Source organism: Protopterus annectens, chromosome 2.part1, assembly GCF_019279795.1.
Source record: "Protopterus annectens isolate FY-2018-M chromosome 2.part1, PAN1.0, whole genome shotgun sequence".
NCBI lineage: Eukaryota > Metazoa > Chordata > Ceratodontiformes > Protopteridae > Protopterus > Protopterus annectens.
The window spans coordinates 286832520-286858828 of record NC_056729.1 but is presented as its reverse complement, the minus strand read 5'-3'; the positions used below and the strand labels follow the sequence as shown (position 1 = coordinate 286858828).

The 26309-nt window shown below is 38.2% G+C and overlaps 1 protein-coding gene and 1 non-coding gene across 2 annotated transcripts in view; both read left to right on the top strand.

The window, feature by feature from the left end:
- The window catches only part of RRH (retinal pigment epithelium-derived rhodopsin homolog), a 341638-nt gene that overhangs the window by 223247 nt on the left and 92082 nt on the right, over positions 1-26309 (top strand). The gene's annotated exons all lie outside the window — the stretch shown is intronic.
- TRNAI-AAU lies at positions 7195-7268 on the top strand. The gene has a single exon. It is a non-coding gene; the product is annotated as a tRNA-Ile (tRNA).

Sequence of the window (26309 nt, the reverse complement as noted above, 5' to 3'; positions counted from 1 at the left end):
TCAATAGCAATTCCCTAATTATGCACACAGTGGTGAGAGACCTGGGCACACAGGTTGACAGCATCCTTACCTTTGATCACCATGTCTTCACAGTGATAAGAAGGGCATTCTATATTGCTCATCTCATAAGTAAGGGCATCCAGAAAAAAAGAAGTTATAACATCTCTGTAACCTTCCCTCATCAGGCCAATAATCCAGTACAATGTCCCTTTTGGCGTGTACCTTTCCAAGCACCTGCAACAATTGTAGAAACCACAAAGGTTTCTCACAAGGAAAATTCAAGGTCTTCAGCATCTCTCCCAAGTGGATCATCTGAAATCACTGTCACTTTATTCTTTTTCATGCATGCTACTCAGAGGCAATCTCTGCCTTGCATATAAGGCAATCTCTGACCCTGTTTTATTGGAAATGCTCCATATCCACGTCAAATGGTACATGGGTTACTTGCTCTAAAGACCTTAATCTAGTATGTGACATTAATAGAATCTGCTGGAGGGACAGATTTGTCTCCCAGAGGTTACCACACCTTTGGAACAGACTCCCACTTCATGTCAAACAAAGCACCTAATTGGCACTCTTCAAACACAATCCTAACGATTGGATGGGTAAGCATAAATTCACCCCAGGGGTTCTAACTGTGTCCCACATGGACAGGGGCAATATGTGCTGATCGTGGAAATAAGGGTAGAACTTGGCTAGGCTTGTAAGGGTACTAGGGCCATTAGCCTAGTAACTTCCTATGATCCTATACCTGAATAAGATCTCTTATGATCCTATACCTGAATAAGATCTCCTCTTAGATATCTAAAAGAGACAGTGTAAACGTTCAGATATTTTAGTCTTTCATAATAACTTAAATTTTCACATCCATGGATGCCCTTGGTATATTTCCACTGTACTCTTTCCAGTTTACTCATGCTTGTTTTCTTATAAGGTTTCCATATTGTTCTTCCATCAAGTTTGGGTCTAATGTAACTAACAAACAACAATTTCATTATTTCTTGATTCCTAGACTTTATAAATCTTTTTATACAACCTATAGTTCTATAACTGATCAACACTAGCAGAAAACTACGTTCTCTCATAAAAACTTCCAAGGCCAACTTTGAGAGAAAAATCGCTAAGGACACTAAAGATAACCACAAAGCCTTCTTCAGCTATGTTAGAAACCTGGGCGGAAACCCTCAGATATGCTCAGAGTTAGTTCACAACAACAAAAAATACACTGAACCCACAGATATTACCAACATTCTGGCTGACAGGTTCAGTGCAAATTTCTCCCCTCCCTCACCCCCAAAAGAAGAAATACTTATCCCAGCTGAATGTAATCTCCCTGTCATCTCAGATGTCCAGCATCAATGGGACCTGACGGTATCCCGGGTTGCGTGCTACGTGAACTCCAAGAGGAGCTAAACCCACACATAAAAATGCTATTTAACCTTAGCCTTACTACAGGATATGTACCTGAACACTGGCGTACAGCAACAGTGGTCCCACTCCACAAAGGGGGTACCTCTACAGACCCTGGGAACTACTGCCCCATAAGCTTAACCAGCCTGGTCTGCAAAGCTATGGAAAGAATCATTATGGAACTCATAAACAGAGACATTGGGGACCTACAGACACTTGACCCCACCCAGTTCGGCTTTGTAAAGGGCAGATCCTGCCTTTTGAACCTGGTTGACTTTTTCAAAACAGTCACTAGAGCCATTGATGAGGGCAAAGCAGTCCATACAGCCTACCTGGACTTGGCTAAGGCCTTCGACACAATACCCCACTCAGGCATCATAGATAAGCTCAACAGCTTAAACGTAAACCCTTATGTCACTAGATGGGTTGCAAACTGGCTAAAGGACAGAACCCATAAAGTTAAAATTGCTGGAGCAATGTCTGACTCAAAGCCAGTCACAAGTGGTGTCCCACAGGGATCTGTCCTGGGACCCCTCTTGTTCGGCATTTATTTCTCAGATGTTAAAGCAAACATGGGAGGGTTGTGGCTGACAAAGTTCGCAGATGACTGCAAACTAGGTGCCATAGTCGATACACCAGCGGACACATACATCCTACAAAAAGGCCTCACAGAAATGGACAACTGGTGCCGGAGTCATGGCCTTAAACTAAATGCCAAAAAATGTATAGTCATCCCCTTTGGGAAAAACAAAGTACCTACAAATTATCACATAGACAGCAACCCACTGAGTACCGAAAAAGTAATCAGAGACCTAGGGACCCAAGTCGACAGCGACCTCTCATTTGACACCCACGTTGCCAAAGTGGTTAGAAGAACATTCTACCTTGCACACCTTATCATGAAGGGATTTGCATCCAGATCCAAGGATGTCATTGTACCCCTATACTCCTCCCTCATCAGACCCATGATTGAGTAAAATGCCCCATTTGGTATGTACCTCACCCGGCATTTGCAACAGCTGAGAGAGACCACAAAAGTACCTCACCAAGAGGATCAAGGGTCTCCAACATATGTCTTATTCTGCCAGACTAAAGAAACTCCAGCTCTATTCAGTAGCATACCGCCTGCTCAGAGGTGATCTCTGCCTGATGTACAAGGCCATGTCCAATCAGGAACTGATGGACATGCTCCACCTCAAAAAATCCAAATCCATCAGAACCACGACAGCTAAAGACTTAAACCTCGGCACAAGTATGAATAGGACATGCTGGAGGGATAGATTCATAACCCAGAGGCTTCCCATGCTCTGGAACAAGATCCCAGTTCATGTTAGGCAGAGCCCCTCACTGACTCTCTTCAAGAGAAATCTTGATGAGTGGATGGGAGATCGTAAGTTTACCCCAGGGGTCACATCTGTGTCACTACTAGACAGGGGCACAGTAAACTAATTCTTTTATATAAGGGGACCCTCACTGTGTCACTACTAGTCAGAGACACAGTATTCTAAATTTATTCTGTGCATTTATTGTACCATTTCATGGGGTGGCGAAAGCCACATCACTATGGCTAGGCTTACAAATGCCCCAGGGCAGATAGCCTAGTACTAAACTATGAAACTATGAAACTATCATTAACCAGTTGGTTGCTATGATTAGAAAAACTCATACCTGGCTCTACCCATATACCCAGGACCTTAAATGAGTCTACTGTTTCAATCACTGTTTGCTGTATTAAATATTCACATTTCAATGTATGTCTCCCAAATCTCATATGCTTAGTTTTTGATGCATTTATCAGCATATTATTCTCCTGTGCCCAAATGGTCAATTTAGTCAAGTTCTTTTACAGACATGCCTTATCTGTAACACATGTAATCAGTTTACCCAATTTCAGGTCATCTGCATATAGACTGTAGAATACCTTAGATGAAAAAGTTAGGTCTGAAATATACAATCTAAACAAGTAAGGGCCTAGGACAGACCCCTGTGGGACACCCTGACTGTAACCAAGGATTTCACCTGTCCAGTTGCTGTATATGATACTTGCCATGTCCTATTTGCAAGCCATGTAGCTATCCATCTTATCAAGTATGCATCAATACCTAGTTGTACTAATCTGTTGATCAGTGTTCTGTGTATGACCCTGTCAAATGCTAAAGTTAAATCTATATAAATTACATCACAGCACAATTTTTCATTCATAGCTGTTATTATATTGTTATAGAACATTATGTTACAGGTGGCAATAGATCTAGTTTCAATATATGCATGCTGATATATGGTTTCAATTCTCAACCTATCCAGTTCTGACAATATTACTTTCTCCATTATTTTTCCACAACAAGAAAGTAGATTTAAGGGTCTATATGACTCTGGGTTTGTCCTAGTACCCTTTCCCTTAAATACAGGTTTAATAAGCTTGTGTCATCAATCTTGTGGTATCTCCCCATATTTATATGATCTAGTGAATAACAGATAAAATGGTAATGTAAGTTCTTGCTGAAGTGTTCTTAGGGCATTATTACTAATTCCGTCTCCTCCATGTGCTTTGTTTAGATATAGTTTGCACAGTTCTTATTCAGTATAATCTAACTTGACTGCAATATCTGGGGTTACCTGAATGTCACTAGGGCTACCTATCACCCCCTTTGTGGAGCCAAACTGTTTTGCATAAGATTTTGTAAATATATCTATAATCTGTTGTGCCTAAGAATAAATTTTAGAATCTTCACACAGTTTATGATTTGTATGTCTTTACCCCTTCTACATGTTATCTATCTATAAATAAAAATAAAAGCTGAAGTTACGGAATACCTGTAAAGTGAAGGATTTAGTTCAGAAAGTCTAACACAGGTTATGTCACAGCATGATGGAACAATGATTCCCCCAGTAAGGAAAAACAAGAGGAGCAGAAGACATCTGAAGAAGAAATATGGACGTGGGAAAAAAAGAGATTTAATATGGTGCAATATTTATGCAAAGGAGAAAGCAAAACTAATCCATATAAAAAAGCAGCACCAAAGTATTTGAAAAGAAATATAGACAAAGGAATCCAGATATGGAAATTTTTAATTTTACAGTGCAAAAAATAAGAAAACAAAGGGGGAAATAAAAGAAGATCAGTAATGGAGAAGTTAAAGAAATATAAAATTAAGTTATGAACTACCTGTGAAGTAAAGGATTTAGTGTAGAAAATCTAACTCTGATTACATCACATAATGAATCTCCAAATTAAGGAAAAAACAGTGGAGCAGAAAACATCTGATTAGTTGCCATATGAATATACTTTGGAACCTTCAAAGGGAAATCAGTACAAAAGTTCAACTGGAGTTGCAGAGCAAGGGAAGGAACAGGAAACTGACAGCTCTGACACAGTCAATGTTATCAAGTGATTGGCCAGTAAGTTCCTATATGAAAGAGCAGTGTATGACAGATTGTGAAGCTGAAGAGAATATGGCACGGAAGATTTTCTGGAATTTTCTATAGAATGTCCACAGGAAACAGAGAACAAAGAATGTGCCCTTGGTTTAGAAGAAAATGATCTAAGGGAAGAATTGCTTAATTTAGTAGAGATGGATAGACATATTAAGAGCAATGAAAGAAATAGACTACAACAAGTCAATAAGACCCAAAATGTGACAAGTCTGATAAAACAAATCAACACAGTAATCAAGACTGTTCATAGAAATTAATGAGATATAACAGAAGTAAATAGGATATATTACTGTGCATCTAAATTAATAACAAATGAATTCTTGCTACAAAATCATAGGGCAGTAAAGGAAAGGATGTGACAAAATTAAATGCCATAATGGAAGTATCGAACAGAGGGGAACTATAAAGCAATTAAGACAAGAAGCGTCGCTGTTAGAAGAGAACAAAAGAGGGAAAAGATCGAGAAAATACTCAGAAAGATAGATGTGATAAAAGCAATTTGCAGTATCAGAAAAGACCAGGATCTATTGTACATTATTGCAAATAAACTAAAGATATCAACACAGTTTGAAAAGCTTAGAAGATATGCAGATACAAAAGATTAACAAAATTGCCTCTTACTCCCAAAGTGTCCTGTGGCAAACAAGCAGCAGCTTGTTATTCTGTTGAATAAAAGAAACGTTGGAAATATTTCGTGTTGTCGTGGTGTGTCCTGCAAGGTTGTTTTTTGTGAAGATATGCAGATAAATATAAAGGAATAACTACAAAATAAGCAATTTAATGATGACCCAAAAAAGTTTTATAGAGAATTTGGAAACAAGGCAAAAAGAATACAAACACCACTAAAAAAGAAGAAATAGGCACATTTTGGAGAAATATCTATGAAGATCCCGTGGAACATAACAATATGCTGAATGGATAAAATAAGTAAAAGAAAGAATAAGAAGTTCAAATGTACAGGATATGAAATGGGATGAAGTAATGGTCAGAGAAATTGAAACAAAATTAGGAAAAGCTCATAAGTGGAAAACCCGCAGCCCAGATGTAGTACCTAACTTCTGGCTAAATGTATTAACATCTTTACATGAAGATTTAGCCATGAGTAAGAACTATTACATGAGCACCCCAAACAGATGCCAACCTGGTTAACAGCAGGAAAAGTGATACTCCTCCTTAAGAGTGAACCTGCAAGATATTCTAAAAATGATAGCTCAATAACTTGCCTTCCAACGATGTATAAACTATATACTAGAACTGATGCAAACAAAGTTTATAGTTACTTAGAAGAAAACTCAATCATGGCAAAAGAACAAAAGGGTAACAAAAGAAAATCATATGGAACAAAGGATCATTTGTTGCTAAATGAAGTATAATGGAGAATTGTAAAAAGGGGAAGAATCTATGTATGACATGGGATAGACTACAAAAAAGGGCATTTGACAGTATCCCGAATTCATGGATAAAAGAGTGCTTACAAATGTATAAAATACATACTACATTGATGGAATACATTACAGTGACCATGAAACAGTGACAAACTACTCTGCAGCCAAGCCATGATAAAAGACAAATTATTATCCCAGGGGTAAAAATTCAAAAGGGGGATATTCCAGGGTGACTCTTTATCACTGCTGCTCTTTTGTCTTGCCCTTAACCCACTGACCTGTCTACTTAAAAGATTAGGTCATGGCTACACTTTGGCTCCCAGAAAACAACAAAGCGTACTGACATCTCATCTTCTTTTTGTGGATGATTTAAAACTGTATATTTCATCAGATGAAGAAATAAAAGCACAACTGCAAGTGGTCAAAACTTTCTCAGATGATATAAGAATGCCCTTTGGTCTTGATAAATGTGAAAAGCAATGTTTAAAGCAGAAAAGCTACAGCACCAAGAAAATATCAGACTGGGACAGGAACGTGATATAAAAGAACTTGAACAAGAGGGAGTGTATAAATATTTCAGAATTGCTGAAGGATCAACAATAAAACATGAACAAATGTAAATAAAATGTAGTAAGGAATATTTTATAAGATTAAAATTAAAACTGAAAACAGCTCTGACAACTAGTAACAAAGTACAACATATAAAGCAATTTGCTCTTCCTGTTCTAACTTACAGTTTTGGGGTGATTGACAGTCCTCAAAAGGTATTGGATCACTTGGACAGTAAAACAAGAAAAATGCTTCAGGCTTATCAAATGATTTATAGAAATCAGCATATACCAAGATTATAGTCTCAAGCCCCAGTGGCCTAATGGATAAGGTATTAGCCTTCTAAGCCAGGAATTGTGAGTTCAAGTCCCAACTGGGGTGATATAATATTGATACAAGTGAAGCTTTTAAATGGGGCCGGTTAGCTCAGTTGGTTAGAGTGTGGTGCTAATGACGTCAAGGTCACAGGTTCAATCCCTGTACAGGCCAGAGGGGTCGGAGGTTGGCATAGTGGTTAAGGTGTTTACCTTACAGACACAAGGTGCAGGGTTTGATTCTCACATGAGGTAATTAGCTAGGCTTAACATAGTGCACAAGAGTAGTTAGCCTAGTACTAATCTATGATCCTGTGATCTATGATCCTATATAGTCCCTGTTCCTGAAGGAGGTATGGACCTCCTCAAAACTGATTACATGTATAGATCAGCAATTGTAGGGCTGCATATGTACCTGTTGCCCTCACAAGATCCAATCATGGAGAAAGTTTTAAAATATGAGGAAAACAAGTCTAAGATGACTTCCCTGCTTAGTTTGTCAGAAGCATATCATTGTCAAGTGGGTGAAAGAATTGATTAGACTGTACTATACTGGAATTAACTGGAAATAACTGAAATGAGACTGGAATGAAAGTCTTTATCTGTAAATTACCCAAACTCATGCTGAACAGGTGCCAGTCTCTCCTTTATGGACGAAGTCTTGTGTATTTTTCAGAATGAATTCTCCAAATACTGTAGTTCATTTAATAAAACTTTATTAGATGTTCATAATATTTGAATACTGTCTTCATTAATAGTGCTAATAAACAATAACAGTCTGTAGAAATGCTGGAATGCTTGTTAGTAATAATAGTGCCACTAAATATATCCAAAGTTTCTGCATATGTCTTCTGATTGTCCTGAATAATGTAAACTGAAACAGTCTTTATTTGACCTGTCTTCTGTACAAAGGCTTGAGTGTCTGTATTGTAGCTTAATCTTCTCTGTAATGTCAGGTCGAACAAACTAATTAACTGACTTCCCTAACTGTATCTGAAGTATATTTAATAATACCAAAATCCTGGAATACTTTACATGCCTTCTTAGTCTTGATTCTACAGGCCTTGTCTTGCATGTGCTTTATTTAACATTCCATTAAGGAACATTCTGTAGCTGGCAAGATTGTATCTTTCCTTTGAGAAATGAACTTTCTGTATTTCTGTATTTTCTGCACATTCTATGCTTATCTTTCCTTTCTAATAAACTGTCTTTCTCTGAAACTGAATGCATACAAGTCTGACTCCATATTTCTGGCCTTATCCTACCTAAATGTACTATAGTGAATTTACTGAAAATAACTGTCTTTTCTAAATTGTTTGACACTACATATTTTATCTTTAAGTCTGCCTAATGCCTAATAACTACATTAAAATGGAGGTCCCTAATCTAATAGTTGCCCCTGAGATCCCTGATGAAAGTCTAGAGGGTTCCACTTTTGAAGTTACCTTACATCTGTATTGATAACTACTGTATACAGCTTTATGCTACCCGACTCAAATCTGAAAATAAATATTCTTTATTTGATAAACAAATCTGCAATTTTAATTTTGACCACTAGGTGTCAATTGAGCCTTTAGGACCTGTTTAGATTGAAGTCTCGTAACTTTATAATTTAATTATAGCTAGGCAATTGTTATTTTTTTTAATATGGTAAATAAACTTGCAATTTTAATTTTGACCACTAGTCCTGAAGTCTGTTAACTTTATGATTTAATTTTCATATTATCTAGATTTATAGTTTTTAGAGTCTTTAAGTCTAAATCTGAGGTATGAGTGGCATATATCCAAAACCTCCACATTATTCTGAAAATGAGTGTACACATCCTTAACCTGTCTTCGTGAATCTTTATTTAAGTCAGAGTGTGAACTGTTAACCCTGCCTATTTTTCTTTCATATCTCTGTATGCTGTAATGGTAAAATTATGCTGTTTATCATCTATGTTTTTTTACCTTATGAACTGGTGTCTTAGTGTACCATGATGTCTCTTTTTTAAACCAAATGAAACTTTTTCTGTTGTTCATAGATTTAAATCTTTAAACATTGTACTGTTCTTTTTTATTGTATAGCCTATCAAGCATGATGGCTATTTTCTGAAGACTAATTGAAATAGGCACTTAAGAGATAACTCTATTGAAGCATAATTACCATATACTGTATTAACTTCTGTCTATAGATTTCTATTTAGATTTGCTCTATAATGCTACTTACCTTTCTTAACTTTTATGTGCTGTAATAGATGTCTGCCTCCTAAATTTGTGTCTGAAATATTCTATGAGTATTTATGAGCTATAATAATTTACTAAAAGTTATACTTTCTGTATTTCAAATCTATACCTTTGCATTTTCTGTTAATGTTCTTTTAAATTTCTGACTAATGTACAATAATTATGTAAAATACACTGTAATCTGTAAACATGCACTGTAATCTTCAAACTAATTAATAAATTAAGCCTGCTCTGTTATGTCTTGAGTGGATTGAATAACTATTACTATCTATTCTTTAGATAACTTATTTTAATAATTTACTAAAACTTATGCTTTCTGTATTTTAGGTCTATATCTTTATATTTTCCGTTAGTATCATTTTAACTTTCTGACTAATGTACAATAATTATGTAAAGTGTACTGTAATCTGTAAAGTAATTAAATTAAGCCTGCCTTGTTATACATTGAGTATACTGAATACCTATTACTACCTATTATTTAGATAACTTATCTTAAAGGAGTACCGCACCCACAAACTCAAAAAACATGTTTAAAACATCATGGCATGATGTTTCCTACACTTTAACAGCACTTTGGGATTATTTACAGGATTTTAAATATTTTTATATGTAATTCCAGACTCTGACCACCTGGAGGCCAGCATACTGACGTGGTTTGGATAAACCAGGTTGCCACTCAGTATCCCACAAATCATTGTTTTGTTCACAAATGTTCCATCATGCAGGCCTCCGTTTGCCTAAAGCTCCTGTCATTTCATAGATGTTGCATGCGTACAAAGTTCTGAGTAAAATAGAACAGTGAAAGTAACATTCCCTGCTGCTGAATGACTACTTAAAATAGAAACAGTGCAAATGTCACAGAACACACTCAAAGTGCTGTTTACTGCTGCCTTTTTTCTAATTTAGTTTAAATGGCACTAATTTGTGAGACAATGAATTCCATTCCTTTTACTTCTCCCTCCCCGTAACACTTAGCTTCCCTAGCTGTCAAAGTCCTGAGGGTAATTTGACTTGGTAATTCCATTGACTGGCAGATCTCAGCAGGGTGCTTGACTCATGTAATTCAATCTTTGTTCTAGCATTTCCTTTGTTACAGGGGACATTTTATTTTGCTGCACTATAGCCATGGCCTTACTTGACTGCATTCGCATCCATTTTATGTAGCAACTCCTGTAAGATCTTGCACCAGGGAGCTAAATAAAACATTTACACTATTAACCACTTTAGATCTTTATTAATGTAAGTGTTTAAGGTATCACTACGTGCTTCCACATTGTTAAAAATGATTTACATGTGCAAAGTGTGTTGGTATTCAATGTTTGCCTACATATTTTTGTTTACTACACTGGTTGGTTTGCAAAAAAAAACCTTTTGCAGTGTCCCTGGGTTTGTCTTTGTACATACAAGCAGTGCTACATTTTCCCCTTCCTTTTTCTTGTGCCCAGTAGTCACTTATAACAAAGTACATTTTTTTTATATTTATTTTTTTATATCAAGGACATAATGGTTAATTAACCTTGAATCAGGTAATGGATGCCACTGCAAAGAATCACTGTTGAAATATTTGTGCATGGACTAAATCCCTTACTAAATATTTGCCAGACTCCAGTTCAATTGGTGCTATGGCTTTAATATACTCGTGTGTTTGCTCATGCCTTCCAAATATCCCCACCATTACATACCAGTTTTGCAGTGTAGTAACCACCCGACATGCACATACACCTTTAGCTATCAATATGCAGCTACTCCTGTTCATGTGAGTATGTGAATTTATTTTCAGACTTAAGGTGTTGAAGCTGCACTCATACCTCTCATGTGTACCTCATTATGAGGAACGTACCTCATTTGGGGTCTTAAAAAGTACATGTTCTCTAAGTTCCTCAAAGTTCCACATTGAAAGATTCTGTCAAACATTCAGTGTTAGGAATTTTTTTTAAGTGAAATCCATGGTAAATAGAAATTAATCATACTAATTCATTAACAGATCTTTATAAGTAAAGCCAACCTATTTTAACCATCCCATGACCTTCCTAGTTGAAGTTGTTAGTAAGCCATTGGTATGTGTTCCACATTTTGCCCATCTGTTCCACATTATGAGGGCTAGTGCTCCTCATTTTGGAGATGGTGGCTGCACTGAATAATTCTCGGTGCTTGTTCAGGTTTCACATGGTGCTTGCTTAAAGCTATTCTCAGGTTAAGCCACTATGAATATGTTGCACTGCCACCTCTGAAACAAGGGTAATGTTTTAATCTTTTTATTCCTGCACTGCACACTAGTGGTATCTGGTGCAAATACAAGAGAAGTATGTAAGCGATACACCACCTAAGCATCATTTGCCGTGCAGAATGTACAAGTATTCACACCAAATTTGTGTTTCCAAACATCGGTGTTTCCTATATCAGGCTCAAACTGTTTGACTTCGTTTCTTACCTTAGTATTTTTGGGACAGCACTCCAATCTATTCACACACTGTAAAACACAGCAGCCACTACTCATTTCTCATGTTCATCCATTCTTGAGCTAGCATTATCCACATCACATAGCGCCACGTGACATCCCGAACTTGCCTGTTATTATCCAATACCGGTCAGTACAGGAGAAGATGAATGCATACACCTAACTATATAGCAGCAGTCAAAAGGCAGTACTTACATGATGCATTCACAAGCTGGCTTTTGGTTACAATGTGCATATCCAGCAACTGCAACTACTGCATATTGTACTATCATGACAAGCCTCTGTACCACTTCACGGTAGCCAGCCTCACAGAGGTCTACTCACACCACAGCATTACTTGCAGCTGCAGCCAGATCCACTCATCTCACCACTATCATAACACTCCTGCAGCTACGCATGCTACCCCAAACATGCCTCCTCTTGCCATTTATGCATTATGTATATCTCACTTCTGTCCTCAAAGACCAGTCTGTGCAACTGCAGCTGCCAAATAAGTGCCACTACACTGCACCACTTCACGGTAGCCAGCCTCACAGAGGTCCACTCACACCACATTACTTGCAGCTGCAGTCAGATCCACTCATCTCACCACTATCATAACACTCCTGCAGCTATGCATGCTACCCCAAACATGCCTCCTCTTGCCACTTATGCATTATGTATACCTCACTTCTGTCATCTAAGACCAGTCCGTAAAACTGCCAATCTGGGGTAAACTGGGTGCTGCTGTGCTCATGCCTTGAGATTGGTTCCAGGCACAGGCACAGAAACTTCACAGGCACAGAAACTTACTTTTCCATTTTCAGCATAAGATTTTCTAGTACTAGTCCTTCTTACATCTAAAATGATATCCATCACAGGTTTGCTGAGGGATGGTAAATGAGAGATTAAGTAATTTGCAAAGGCTGCAATGTTCAGTGTTGGAAGCTGAGGGTGCAGAAAATCTGGTTCTCCTGCTGAGACAGCAGGGAAGGAGTGTGAGGCAGGTGCCATGGAGATAATCGTGACACTATGCAGGAGGGGGTACCAGTGTTGGTGCAGCCAGTCTGGAGCAATCAAAATCATCCTTGGTTTGTACTGTTTGATTTTTAATAGTACTTTGGAGAGCAGAGGCAGAGGGGAAGGCATAGACTGATGCTGAAGGACAGAGCATACACTTTCCAGGCTTGTTTATGGCGAGTCCTTGTGCAAAATTTGTCCACTTGGTAGTTCTGGGGAAGAGGCAAACAGGTCTATATCTGGGCTGCTCCATTTGCTTGTCAACATGTTGAAAATCCTTGGTTCCAGTTTCCACTCATGTGGGTCCATGAGGTTTCTGGTTAGTCCATCTGCCAGTGTATTTAATTTACCTGGCAGGAATTGAGCTTGTAGGTGCACTTGGTAGCTCAAGGCTGTGTTCCACAATGCCATGGCTAGTCTGCAGACGGGGTAAGAATGTCTACCCCCATGCTTGTTTATGTACCACATAACAGTGGTGTTGTTAGTCTTTACCATTAGTTGTCCTGGAAGAATGTGGTCCTTGAAGGCTGTCAGAGCATTCTGTACAGCTAACATTTTTTTTTGCTTGATCTGCAGGTGCATTTGACTTGGGCTCCATTTGCCCTGAATGCACTTCCCTGCCAGGTGAGCCCACCATGCATAGTATGATGCATCTGTTAGGGTTTGGATGGCAGGGGGTGGTGTGAAAGGTAGTCCCTTGTTTTGGTGTCAGGCCTCTGCACACCAAAGGAACTGTAGGTGTAGGCAAGGTATGATAGGAATCATTGTTTCTAGGTCTTGAGAATGTTGAGACCATAGGCTTTTTAGGTACCAGTGTAGTTTCCTCATATGCAGTCTTGCATATGGAATTAGAAGAATGCAGGGGGCCATGAACACTAAGGCTTGCAGTGTTTGTCTTGCAGATAGCAGGGTTTTTGTGGCCACTTGTTTGAAGTAGGTTGTCAAAATAATTTGCTTTTCTGGCATGAGGCAAGCCATCTGGGATGATGTATTCAAGCTTGCTCCCAGGAATATAACTGGTTGACAGCGTACCAGGTGTGAGTAGCCTACTTTGAAGCGTAGGTATCTTCTGCAAGATTCCATGGTTGGGATGTGCAGGTATGCTTCTTTTAAATCTAGTGGTGCCAAACAGGCATCTTTGCCTGGCATACGAAGTAATTGGTGAATAGTCAGCATTTTGAATTTTGGAATCTCCAGAAAGGTGTTTAGAGTAGACAGGTCCAGGATAGGACATCATGAATTGTCTTTTCTGGGTACCAGGAAAAGTCTCTAGTAGAAACCTTGTCCCTTTTCCTCTTCTGGTACCAGTTGAATAACTCCCATGCTTACGAGAGAAAGGACTTGTTTTTGGGCCTCTGCCCACTGATTTGGGGGTAGGTCCGGCACACATTTGGTGTTGGCAACATGTGGAAGTGAAATCTGTATCCCTGGGACATTATATTTAAAACCCATTTGTCCTGGGTAATGAGTTCCCAATTCTTTGCATGAAGAGCAATCTTCCCCCCAAAGGGGCAGTCAGTTGATAAGTGCTTGGAAATTTTAAAAGGAAGTCATTGAGACACTTTACCATAGGGGGGAGTTTTATTATTCCCAGACTTGGGAGTGGAGGCCCCCCCACTGCTTAGTTCTGTGAGTCACCTGGGTGTTTTACTGTGTCTGGGTTTGGCTTGAGAAGACCTGCAAGGGACTGGAAAGGACCAATTCATAGAGGGACAGTGCCTACTAAATCTAGGAGGCTGAACTTGTAAATAAATCTTTAACAGTTTGCATAGATTTAGCTTAACTTCCTCAGCCTTGTTGCCAAACAGGTGGTCCTGATTTAAAGGAGCATCCATCTACCTTTCTTTTGAATAACATTCATCCCAGCATCGCAAGGAAGAAACTAATAGTGTAAAAAAAAATTCAAGTCTGTGCCCGTCAGATTTTGTATGTTACATCACACCCCTCAACCTCTTAGCACAGGAAATCTGGACAAAGCCAGAAATAATAGGGGGGCAAAGGCCTCAAAGTAAAGATCAAATTTAAATATTGTTTGTATAAACTTGGAAAGTTGCTAGAATAAAAGGTTTTGTGTTGGCATGCATTTTCTGAAGGATATGAACACTGAAACTTACATTTCGGTCATTATTTAGTGAATTCAATCCTCACTGATTTGCCAGAAAGCCACAAGTTTTAGGAGGAAAAGACCAAACATACGAGGCAAAAATCTGGACAATGAAGCGCTATGTGTTACACACAAGCAAAAGACCTAATCATCCAAGCCAGATCGAACCCATGGCCTATATGGATAGTATCAGAGCCAACAGTACTATAGCTTTTCCAGTCAAAATCCACACATTGATGTGGTAAAGTACACACTCAGTATGTGCACCTGTTGTGGTCATGCACTAGCAGCCAAAATATTTGGGGAAAGGTGCATCAAGTGGCAACATTTTCCCTTAGGAAACATGCTCACCGTCTGATGAATCTACTGTATATCAGATCTCAGGCATCCATTATTACAACTTTGGAATTTTGTGCATCAAGTGGCAACATTTTCCCTTAGGAAACATGCTCACCGTCTGATGAATCTACTGTATATCAGATCTCAGGCATCCATTATTACAACTATTGAATTTTGTTGGCTTTATCATTCACAAACACCAGTGACTGTTATCATAAAATTTTAGAAGTTATTAGTTGTCGACATCAGTAAGGACTTGCTTTGCTACAGTAACAGAATATGCAGCTCTATAAAAAAAAGCTACCCACATACAGGACTTCAATGACTTCTAATCCATTTTCATGATTGTATGGAATAATCTGTTATGAACCTGTACAGTATTTTTAATTAATTTGATTATAAATTTCTGGTGAACATGCACATTTATCATATAATACACTTGAAATTGTCAGTTTTATTTTGGTGGCATGCTTACTTTAGTTATAACTGTGAAAGTAGGCTTCATAATCTGCACTTTGACACAGTAGTGTGGCCCTGCTAAAACCCACGTTTTTTAGTGTTGCACAAATTCTCACATAACTAATGAGCTGCACAGGGTTCACAATTATGCTCACTAATACAGTATTCAGATGACCCCGCACTCATTTTCACATCTGACAAAATGACACCTCCAAAAACTATTCAGGAAGCTTTAACAGCAACTGAAACATGGCTTTGTAACTCACAACTCATGCTCAACCCAAAAAAATAAATAAAGTTACAACTTTTTCCCCAAATCACTCTCTCAAGAAAACACAAAATTTAAAGTCTTCTCTCTTGCTAATATAATCATTGAAGTCATTTCTCATATCATATTATTAGGGATGATAGTGGATGATTATCTTAAATTCAACATGCATATACACAATTGCATAGGAATAACTAAAACAATTGCATAGGAATAACTAATCAAAAATAAGACAAAAAAAAACTCTCACCATCACAATTAAAGCTATACTTGCCACTAATTTTCTTCTCCCTACAATTCTTTATGGTACTCCCATTCTTACTAACATTCAGGCATCACAAAAATTAAAACTTGAACAATGCTATAACAAAGTTACTAAATTTGCAACTAATACCCCTTTCAGAACCCACCACTGCATTGCAATAACAAGCCTTAATTGGTTAGAACTGTAACGGGACCCTGTCCAGGCCAGCAATCAAGGAGACTCAATCCTCATCACTGACCCCGGTGATGGACGGTCACTAAGAGCAAAAATGGATTCACACAGTATTTTCAGATGTAGCTCCCTGTACCACACAGGGAACATGGTTCAGACCTGAGGCTGCCCTCTCCTTCTCTCTTCTGGCCCACACAAAACTCCACACTGATCACTTTTAAGCTCTGTGTCTCTGTTCCCAGCAGCTGACACACATGCACGCACACACGCATACACACACACCTGGGAAAAGCTGGCACAGATGTATACAAACTTAAATATGTTGGGCGTCTGTATTTGTACAAAGTTGCTAAGGCCTGGAACTACTTATCTCTATCCATTAGGTCAGTAGCTCCCCCATCCTTCAAAATCATTCGGAAAGGTTTCCTAGTCAAAAACTGACTCTGTTCTTGTTCAATGCCAGGACAATTATATCCCTAAATGTGAATGCGTACCTGTTCATACCTTTCATCTCCTTACTCTCCCTTCTTCACTTACTTCAATTTCATCTCCCTGGCTTTCTCTCTAAATATACCACAAACCTGCTTTTCTCTCTTAGTATTACAATTTATGTTTTATTGTACTAGCTTACCTTTAATTTCTCTATACATTTTCTAAATGTTCTCTTATTGTATCTATTCTTAACCAATGTTTACATATTTTGTGCAGTGTTTTAATTATTTAAACTGTAATTATTTTTCATATTATTTTTAAAGACTGTAAAATTATTGTTTTTAAAATGTTTTGTAATACTTCAGAACTTCTATCTAGGCCTCCATTGAAAATGGGCTGTTACCCAGTCAGACTTTGCCTGTAATAAAAAGGCAAGAAAGAAATATAACATACAATATAACTAAATTGGTGGCACTTGGTGCAAAGGATAAAGTTTGGAGCTGTACTTCCTGTGATACAGGGTTTCTTGCCCTCAGCCTTTAATTTCCCACTATGTGACCGTGAGCAAGTAACTTAACCATCAATTGTACCAGGGGTCACCCTGAAAAGTGACTGTGTCCAGTGGGCCTACCTGGGTAACAAATATAATTATAATTAACAAAACTGTTCTGCCTCATTAAAAAAAATAAAAAATATCACAATGTGTTTTAATGATTTAATAAAATATTTTCTACCCTGCATTAAACTACATCTATGGTATGCCTGGAATTAAACTTCCTTAAATGCTTCCTTAGTCTGTTCTGTATAACTGTTATAAATAGCTTATAGTTTAATGGCATTAAATTAACCAAATTTCCTTTTTAATTTTTTTTTCAAACATTAAAAGATTAATTGAGTGAAAATCACATAAACTCCTCTATTCCCTATCAAATATTAATAAAAAATCCTGAGGCAGATGCTAAACAGAAATGTCCACTTACCCAGGAAGAGTGTTATGCAGCTTGATACAAAGGGGTGAGTGTAATAAAGTCTGTGTATATAGTAGTTGTGACATAATTATACACATCAATTTGGAATTGAAGCTCATATATATATATATATATGGCATCATATAAGCCTGAACATGACATCCTTGGGTATTACAGGACATAGTAAATGTCAATAAAGGCAACATGAAACTTCCTTACAAGGCTTACAGGGCTAATACTAAAGATAATACCTTAATTATATGAGTTATCAATTAACCAGACATTGATTATGCAAACTACAATGTTACAAAAATGTGATCCAAATTACTAGATTTTGTAAATCAAAATAACTTGTAACAGACATTAACTACTGTTTATCTGTGGCTGTCCTGCAGTTACAGACTCAAAACTCTACACTTCAATTTCATAACTGGACGCAAAGCAATTGGTATTTATCAACCTTCTTAAACTATCCTGGCAATAACTGTATTACAGCAGATGAACTACCTTTGAATACATAATCTGAATGATCCAAAAATTAAACTACCGAGAAGGAAAACAATCTGTTTTACAATATTTTTACTCATTGCATTCAAAACTTTAAACTAATAAAGCATAAACTAACCAAATATATCAAAACAAACCCTGCTATATGCCATGCAGGGATGAAACTCTGAATGAGATCCAGGGAATTTGAGTTTTATTAGCTGCTTTGGCAAAGAAAAAGCCACGCAGAGGATGATGGGTGCTTGCAGCTTATGCCAGCTTCTCCATCGTAAGAGAAAGGGTGTGGGGTTCTTGGTCACCTAATTTGCTCCTATGCAAACAGAGCCTTTCATGGAAGCTTTATTCGTAAAATGGGAATATTGGTTTGACATTCTCAAACCTCTGATCGCCTTGGTTTGTCTATGGTTGTAATCAGTCATACCGGTTATGTTAATTCCTACTACCACGTAGCCTTTGCAAATTAAAACACTCAAACTATAACCTCAGGCATGACAGACATATCGAGTCTAAGAGGAAGCATCCGGCTCCTTTACTCTGATTCTCTTTCAACTGTAAGTACTGCAAGGCAATTTGAGCAGGTCACCCAGCTGGTTTCTCAGCACCTCCATGGTAAAGCTCTGCAGCACCTCACTCAGTCCTGCAGGGATTCCTATACGCAGTCCTACATCAATCTAAATCAAAACAGAGCAAATATAACAGATTGGCAATCCCTTTGTCGAATATGACACTGAAAACATTAACACGACCATAACTGCAGTGCTATTTCATTGCAGATCTGATGTGGGCTGATTGTTGTATCTTTACATGCGTTAAACCTCCCCAGTCTGTGTTTTTTCTTCTACTTTCAGTGCGGACTGACAGCACGCGGTAACTGCGATCACGATCTAGCTAGTCCTTCTGTTATACTTGTTAAAGCTGTTTAGTGAGTGTCACCAAAAAAAAAAAAAAAAAAAAAAACAGCGTAGCAAGTGTAAAAAAGGCACAGATTGTGGACAGTAATAAAAGTTATGGACCCCAGCAGCTTGTGTTTTGGGCGCAAAACTGTGTGATCGTAAATCTAGCTAGCCCTTCTGTTACTCGTTAAGCTGTTTAATGAGTGTTTAAAAGGTTTTAATCTTTCTATTCCCGCAGTGCACACTAGCAGTATCTGGTACAAATACAACAGAGGAGTATGCAAGTGATACACAGCAGCATGAAAATTACAGAAGCAACTGATATTGCCAAAATCCAGGCAGATAAGTTTAGTGTCACCCTAACCTGCCTCTCACCCCCTAAAGGGCCAATATCTATACTGGAAGAATGCTTGATTGCAGTAATCACAACTATACAGGTAAAAGCTGCACTCTCTAAAGCCATAAACACAGCATCCATGGGACCAGACAACATCCCAGGCTGCATTTTACATGAAATTGAGAACAAACTGCTTCTCCACCTAAGCACCAAATTCAATCATAGCCTCACATCAGGCTTTGTGCCCACTGAATGGTGCACATCAACACTTATTCCACTCCCACAAAGGGGGGAGCCACCACTGACCCCAGGAATTATTAGCCTGGCGAGCCTGGTCAGCAAGGCCATGGAATGTATAAACTCAAACAAAGACATTGTTAACCGCCAAACTTTGTACCCCACCCTGTCTGGCTTTGTGAAAGGCAGATCATGCCTACTGAACCTGATCGACTTTGAGGGCGTCACTAAAGTCGTAGATGAGTAAGGTGGTTCACAGTGCTTATCTGAACCTCGCCAAGACTTAACACCATCCCAAATTCTGGAATTACAGCTGAACATTGTACAAAATCTCTATGTCACTAGATGGGTTGCCAACAGGCTCATTCACAGAACCCACACTGTAAAAGTTGCAGACTCTAAATCTGACTACAAAGCAGTGACAAGTGGAGTACCACAGGGTTCTGTCCTGGGACATCTCCAGTTTGGTATCTACTTCTCTGAAGTATAGGCTAAAATAGAAGGCCTCTGACTAATGATATAAATAAAACTTATAGCATACTTAAAAAGTGAAGCTGGTAGTTTAAATGATGGGTTGCCTAATATCTACGACAGAGCACATCAACTTGATGGTATAATACCATTACGTATCAAAAATATGCCAAACGTCATCCCAAAAAAAAAAAAAAAAAAAAAAAAAAAAAACACTAACAATTCTTGATAATCTAAGTATCCTAAAATGCAAAATCATGTTCATACTGTATTAAAGCCAAAATAATTTTAGTCATGGCACAATGACATCCTTATCATAAGCTACTAATATAAATAATTATGAAAATGCTCCCATCGTTGACTGTTACAAATTAGCCCGGTAACCTTACTATATAAATAATTATGAAAATGCTCCCATCGCAGACTGTTACAAATTAACCCGATAACCTTACTATCTCATGCATTATATAACAATGAAATGTAAAAAATGAACATGAGGATTGTGGGTATATGAGATGTAGACAGTGCTGAAAAAGCATTCATCATAACTGCTTAAAAGTGATGAAACCACTCCCTACACTGCCCAGATAATGCACCAGCGCTAAAAATTGATATGCATACCAGAACACCTGGCAACACTATTAGGTTCATAGATTCATAGGTAATTACTAGGCTAATGACCCCAGAGGGCCTTTTTAAGCCTAGCCATTCTTCTCAAGGTGAGAATCAAACCGTGTATCTTGTGTCTGTGTGGTCAAAACCTTAACCATTAAGCCAATCCCATGTTCAGCACTTTTGCAGGTGGAGGGTATGACCCATGTTAACAGCCAAGGACAAGGCCAATCTTTTCATCCTGGTGCAGAAGTCAACATCCTTGCACACATCATGCTATCATGCTGTCGAGGGGGGCAGAACTATAACTGCTTTACCAAATGCTGAAGAAATTCGAAAAGTCCTGATGTAAACTAACTGGGGCAGAAACAAACTGTGCTGTAACAGCCTTGCTGCTATATATTATAGCATTAATGCAAAACGTGCATTGGTGAATTCCACATTTAGAAATTATCAGTGTTCCAACAGCTAGTTTGTTTATTACTCGTTTCATTTGTTCACATCCTTAGAACGTTGTAGCTGCCTTGCCTCCTAGGTCCAGTACCACCACAAGAGCTTATGTCCTAGGTAGGTGTCCCCAAAAGTGTCTTTTCACCATCCTCTTGGAAAAGGAGAGTTGGCATTGCCTCATCATTTTCTCTCCCCCCCCCCCATTCTTACACCCTCCAATGGTTAAGCAGCTAATCAAACACAAGTCATATGACTTGCAGTCAGAGCTTCATCCTTCTGCATTTTTCAGGGATTGTTTAAACCAGTCTCAGCAATAAGTAATAAAGCTATTGTCTTGACCTTTTCCTCCTACTCAGAGTTACAGGGGCCTGCTTCAAAAGAACAGTCAAATGTGAACACATACATTATAAAGATGTTCCCTCCTTGTCCTTGTAAGAATTCTTACTTATTGCAATCTTTACATGCTAATCTTCCACCAGAAGTACTGGCTTCGGGAAACAGCATTTTTCCACTTCACATTAAAAAATGTCCTGCTTGTCATTCCAAACTTCATTACAATGTATGAGCCATCGCATAACATGGAAAATGAGAAGCCGAAAATACATTACACCCACTGTGGATGAGTTAGCACTATAATGCACATGAGGTAACTGCTTCCTACTGCTAAAAGTAAAACAAGCACAGACCATTTCAGCAAAGCAGAAGAGAACATTTCGTCATTTTTTTAAGCATATCTAATTTATCATTCCCAATTATGCTTCAAAGACTGGTATTTTTATGTCCCGAGATGCTACTACTGCCTTGCAGAAAAGACAAAAAACAATCAGCAGCAATTATGCACTTTTTATGCAATCCTAAACCCTTTTCAATTTTTTTGCTGACACAATTTGCTAAGCGTGGCTGTGGTACAACAACAAAACACATCTGGTGGCTAGAGCAGCTCATACCTAAAAATACATACAGTAGCAAGTGTCATACAACCTGTAAAAGAAACATTGGGAAGCATCACAGTGAATAATACACTGACCTTAACTACAGCCAATACCAAAGAGGAGTCAACAGTCACCTCAGGCTGCTTTTACCCAAACAGTACTCAGAGTACAAACAGGATTGAGGGTTACTATGTAGGTCTCTGGACCGGTCCACATGCAAATATAGTACTAAAATAAAATAAGCAAGATACTGAGGCAATAGTTCTGAGAATATAAGCACTAATACTATTTTCAACTTCATGTACGACGACTACATCCTACACTTCAAGTTAACAAGTGCGTTCCTTCCACCCACGTGGCCGTTCCCTGGTTCTCAGAGACCTCTCCTTAGAGTCAACTAATATGCAACTCAACTCGAATGCACCACGAAAAGAAAATCACACCAATTCAGTTGCAGCCCTTTCTGCACTATGCCTGGTACTGACCGTTAGTAAAACAAATCAATGGCTGCTAAGAGGTAAGCCCCTGATTCGAACACAATAACTTCCACACATACTGCAGCAAGCACAATCAAAGTTCACATACCTCTCAACCTGGAAACATCAAAAATCTGGACAAGGTCCATGCAAAACTGGTGTAAATCTGTACGCTGTATAACATCTAATTTGCATACATAAGTAACCCCACCAACTCCAATGTAATTGTGGGATACCAACTTTCAAACACAAAGTGAAGAACAGACAACCAAAATATGGCACCAGAGTCCCACTGCAGCCATTCCAACGTTCTATTACCTGGCTACCTCGCCCCATTTACCATAAACACTAATGTGTGCATACTGCTTTACTTCTACAATGATTTGGATTTTTGTACATTTTGCAGCACATCAATGCACAAACACTAACAGGCGTCTGATAAAGCAATTCTGTCTCACAACGAAAAGAGACTTGGCATTAAAACCTCTCTGCCCTTGAAACTCACATTTATTGAAACAGCATTGAAACCCATTAATCTTTCTTTTTACTGTCTTGAGCAGTGCCCATCTGGTATGTGGGCTCCTGAGTAAAGATGTATTTGCAAAGGGTCATATTTGCTGCCAAAGTAATGTGCAGTGTTTCACAGGAACACATTCCATGATGATGAAACTTGCCTTGGTGCATCTTTGATACAGAGTTTTCATCACACCTGTCACAGTCACAGAATTGATTCTTAGGCACAGCAAGCTGAACTGCTTCAGCCTTGGAGAAAGAAACATCCTTACTGAGCTTATTTTACTTTCAGCCTGAAGCTACTTGGTTATCAGCAAAAATGATTGTTTGCAGTGTGGATTCCATGTTAAAGCCAATTAATAAAAACATCAAAACAGGCTGACACTGGAAATAATCAATTTTCCATTTGTGTGACCAGTTTTGGTATACCTTTAAAATGATTAACTTGTAACTATATTTCTATCATGCAGTAGATTGTGATAATTAATCTAAATAATTTCTTCCTGTAAGCAGAGAATCAGTTTTTCTACTAGTTACTATATATTTCTTCACAGTCCCATCTAACTTCAGCTAAAAATAAATGCGTACATATATGCATTTGTAAATGAAACTTACAACACAGTTGCAGATGCAGACACATCTGGCTTTAAAGCAAACAAACACTAATTTCTTCTTGTTTTGTGTCAGATTCTTTCTAGTTTGTGCTCCTATGGAAGTTTTGATCTTTGGAAACCTATTATAAGTAAATTCTCTGGTGCGTGGTACAGCATTTAGTTTTCTTGTGTTCACTAAACTCATGTTTATATTTTATGTTTATTTACTTTCATTTTCATTTATGCCTTTAGTATTTTTAATTAAAATACATTTGACTTCCTAACAAGTAAACATAATACCATTCTTTTCTGTGAATGCAACAAAACTTTACACACCCAAGGAATACTGGTGCCTTTCACTGTCAAACCACACAGCTCAGAAAATATGTAAACAATTCCTGTTACAAAACAGACAAGCTTTCAAACCATTACAAAAAAAAAAAAATGTTAAATACTTGCATGATTTGAGTTCTTATGAAACCACTATACCTCTGAGAAATCTCATTTTTAAGAAGTCATACAATTTAGTATTAGTACACCAAGACACCCCAGTTCTGCAAAAATGAAACTTCTTCCTCCATAAAAAGTCACCCCCCTTGGGAAAAAGCCGGTTCACTTGAAATAGCACATGTACTTGAATGTGCTGGAATTCCTCACTTTTTAACCCAACACCACATTGACATTCATAGGCTATTTCAACTATCCCATCATAAACTGGGATACGTACACATCCACTTACATACAGGCTCAAAGATTCCTTGTTTTTGCCATTACAAACACCCTTAACAGCTAGTCTGCATACCTACTAGGGGTGTGAATATGTTGGATCTGGCTCTCACAAATGAGGGAATGTTGTACCCCCCAGCTGTATTGTCTTCAATATCAGGTCAGTTTATATACAGAGGTTACCCTTGAAATAAAGAGAAAGCCCAAAGTCCCATCAAACCTCAGAACCTTTAAAATCTTTTTTCTAAGGCTAACTACCTCATATTAAGTGATGGCAACGCTAAATGCCCAGCTCCTCTAAACTTAGAGAACACTGGGTCCCATGCAGAACTGTTTATCAAACCCCTGTACAAGCACATAAATAACTGCAATGAAATAGCATTGCCAAAACAAAATAAACTTATGGCAAACTCCAAAAACAAGCCCTTTTTGTAGACCATCCATATAAACAGGTTGTATAACAAAAGAAAGAAAAACTCATGCCTGAAAATAAGAAGGGCTATGCCCAAAAAGAAAAACTCCCTTATTAGTCCCAGCTAGCAATTCAGGAAATTCTGAGGGCTTATGTTATGAAACTGTGTACTGATTAGACAACTGTAATGGCAGCAAATGGGGGAGTCAGAAAAAGCTGAGAATTGAGATAGATAGGAAAAGAGTAGAAGAGGTTACCAGCTTCAAGTATCTGGGAGGGGTGGATGAGGAGAAGGGAAGGTTGAATGAGGATGTCAAAGCTAGAATGAGGGGGGCTGCAGCCAACTGGCACAGAGTGTCAGGGGTAGTACATGACAGAAGAATGCCAAAGAAGCTGAACAGTAAGGTGTACAATGGTGTGACCAGAGGTCATAGAGATGAAGTGCCTGAGATGGGTGGTAGGATGCACACTGTGGGACAGAAAGAAATGAGGACATAAGAGCAGAAGCCAAAGTTCATCAGTTAGAGTCACTGAATATATTTCTGAAAATTACATTATTTGCAGCAGAAATAGTGTACTAATATTGCCAAAGGCAAACACCCTCATGACATTTCCAAAACTATTTTGGAAAAGGGATAAAACAGTTAACAACAAATGTTACTGATGTGAATCAACTGACTAGTAATTATTGCCTCAACTCTAACATAAATTTTGCCACTGACTACAGAAAGCAGGCACTATTATAAATATTACCAACTCCTGTAGCATTACAGCAATAGTAGTGACAAATGGGTTTATACCTGTAAGCTGAGCTAACAACTACAAGAACCAAGCATCCTAACTGTATCCCACAAATGTACGTGTTTTAGAGATTTTAAGGGGTATATGTAAGCTAGGTCAAAAGTAACAAAAGAAAGAAATGCAGAACCCGTTACACATATTCACACACCACTGGTACTGTCTGCATTCAGGCATTCTACGAGTATTCCATTACCCAAAGTCCACAAACCCTCAAAAAATAAGTATTACAGACCTATGTCCAGCTTATGCCTAATCTTTTGAAAAAAATAATATAGCAACAATTGTTTAAACATATAAACAGTTAGGGTATCTGTGATCAACAGCTATCATAAATTCCTTACATGCACTGTCAGGTCTGTACAATTAACATACTTTTGAGGCAGTGTACCATAGCATCACCCGCGGTAGTGGTGCTACGGTAGCGTTGTCGCCTCACAGTAAGACACTGCCCGTTTCGATTCTCGGCTACAGTGTCTTCTGCGTGGAGACATGCATGAATGGGCGTACCTTCATTGAAGGTTTTGCATCAAGGCTGGTAACTCGGCACATAGAAATCAATCACAGAAA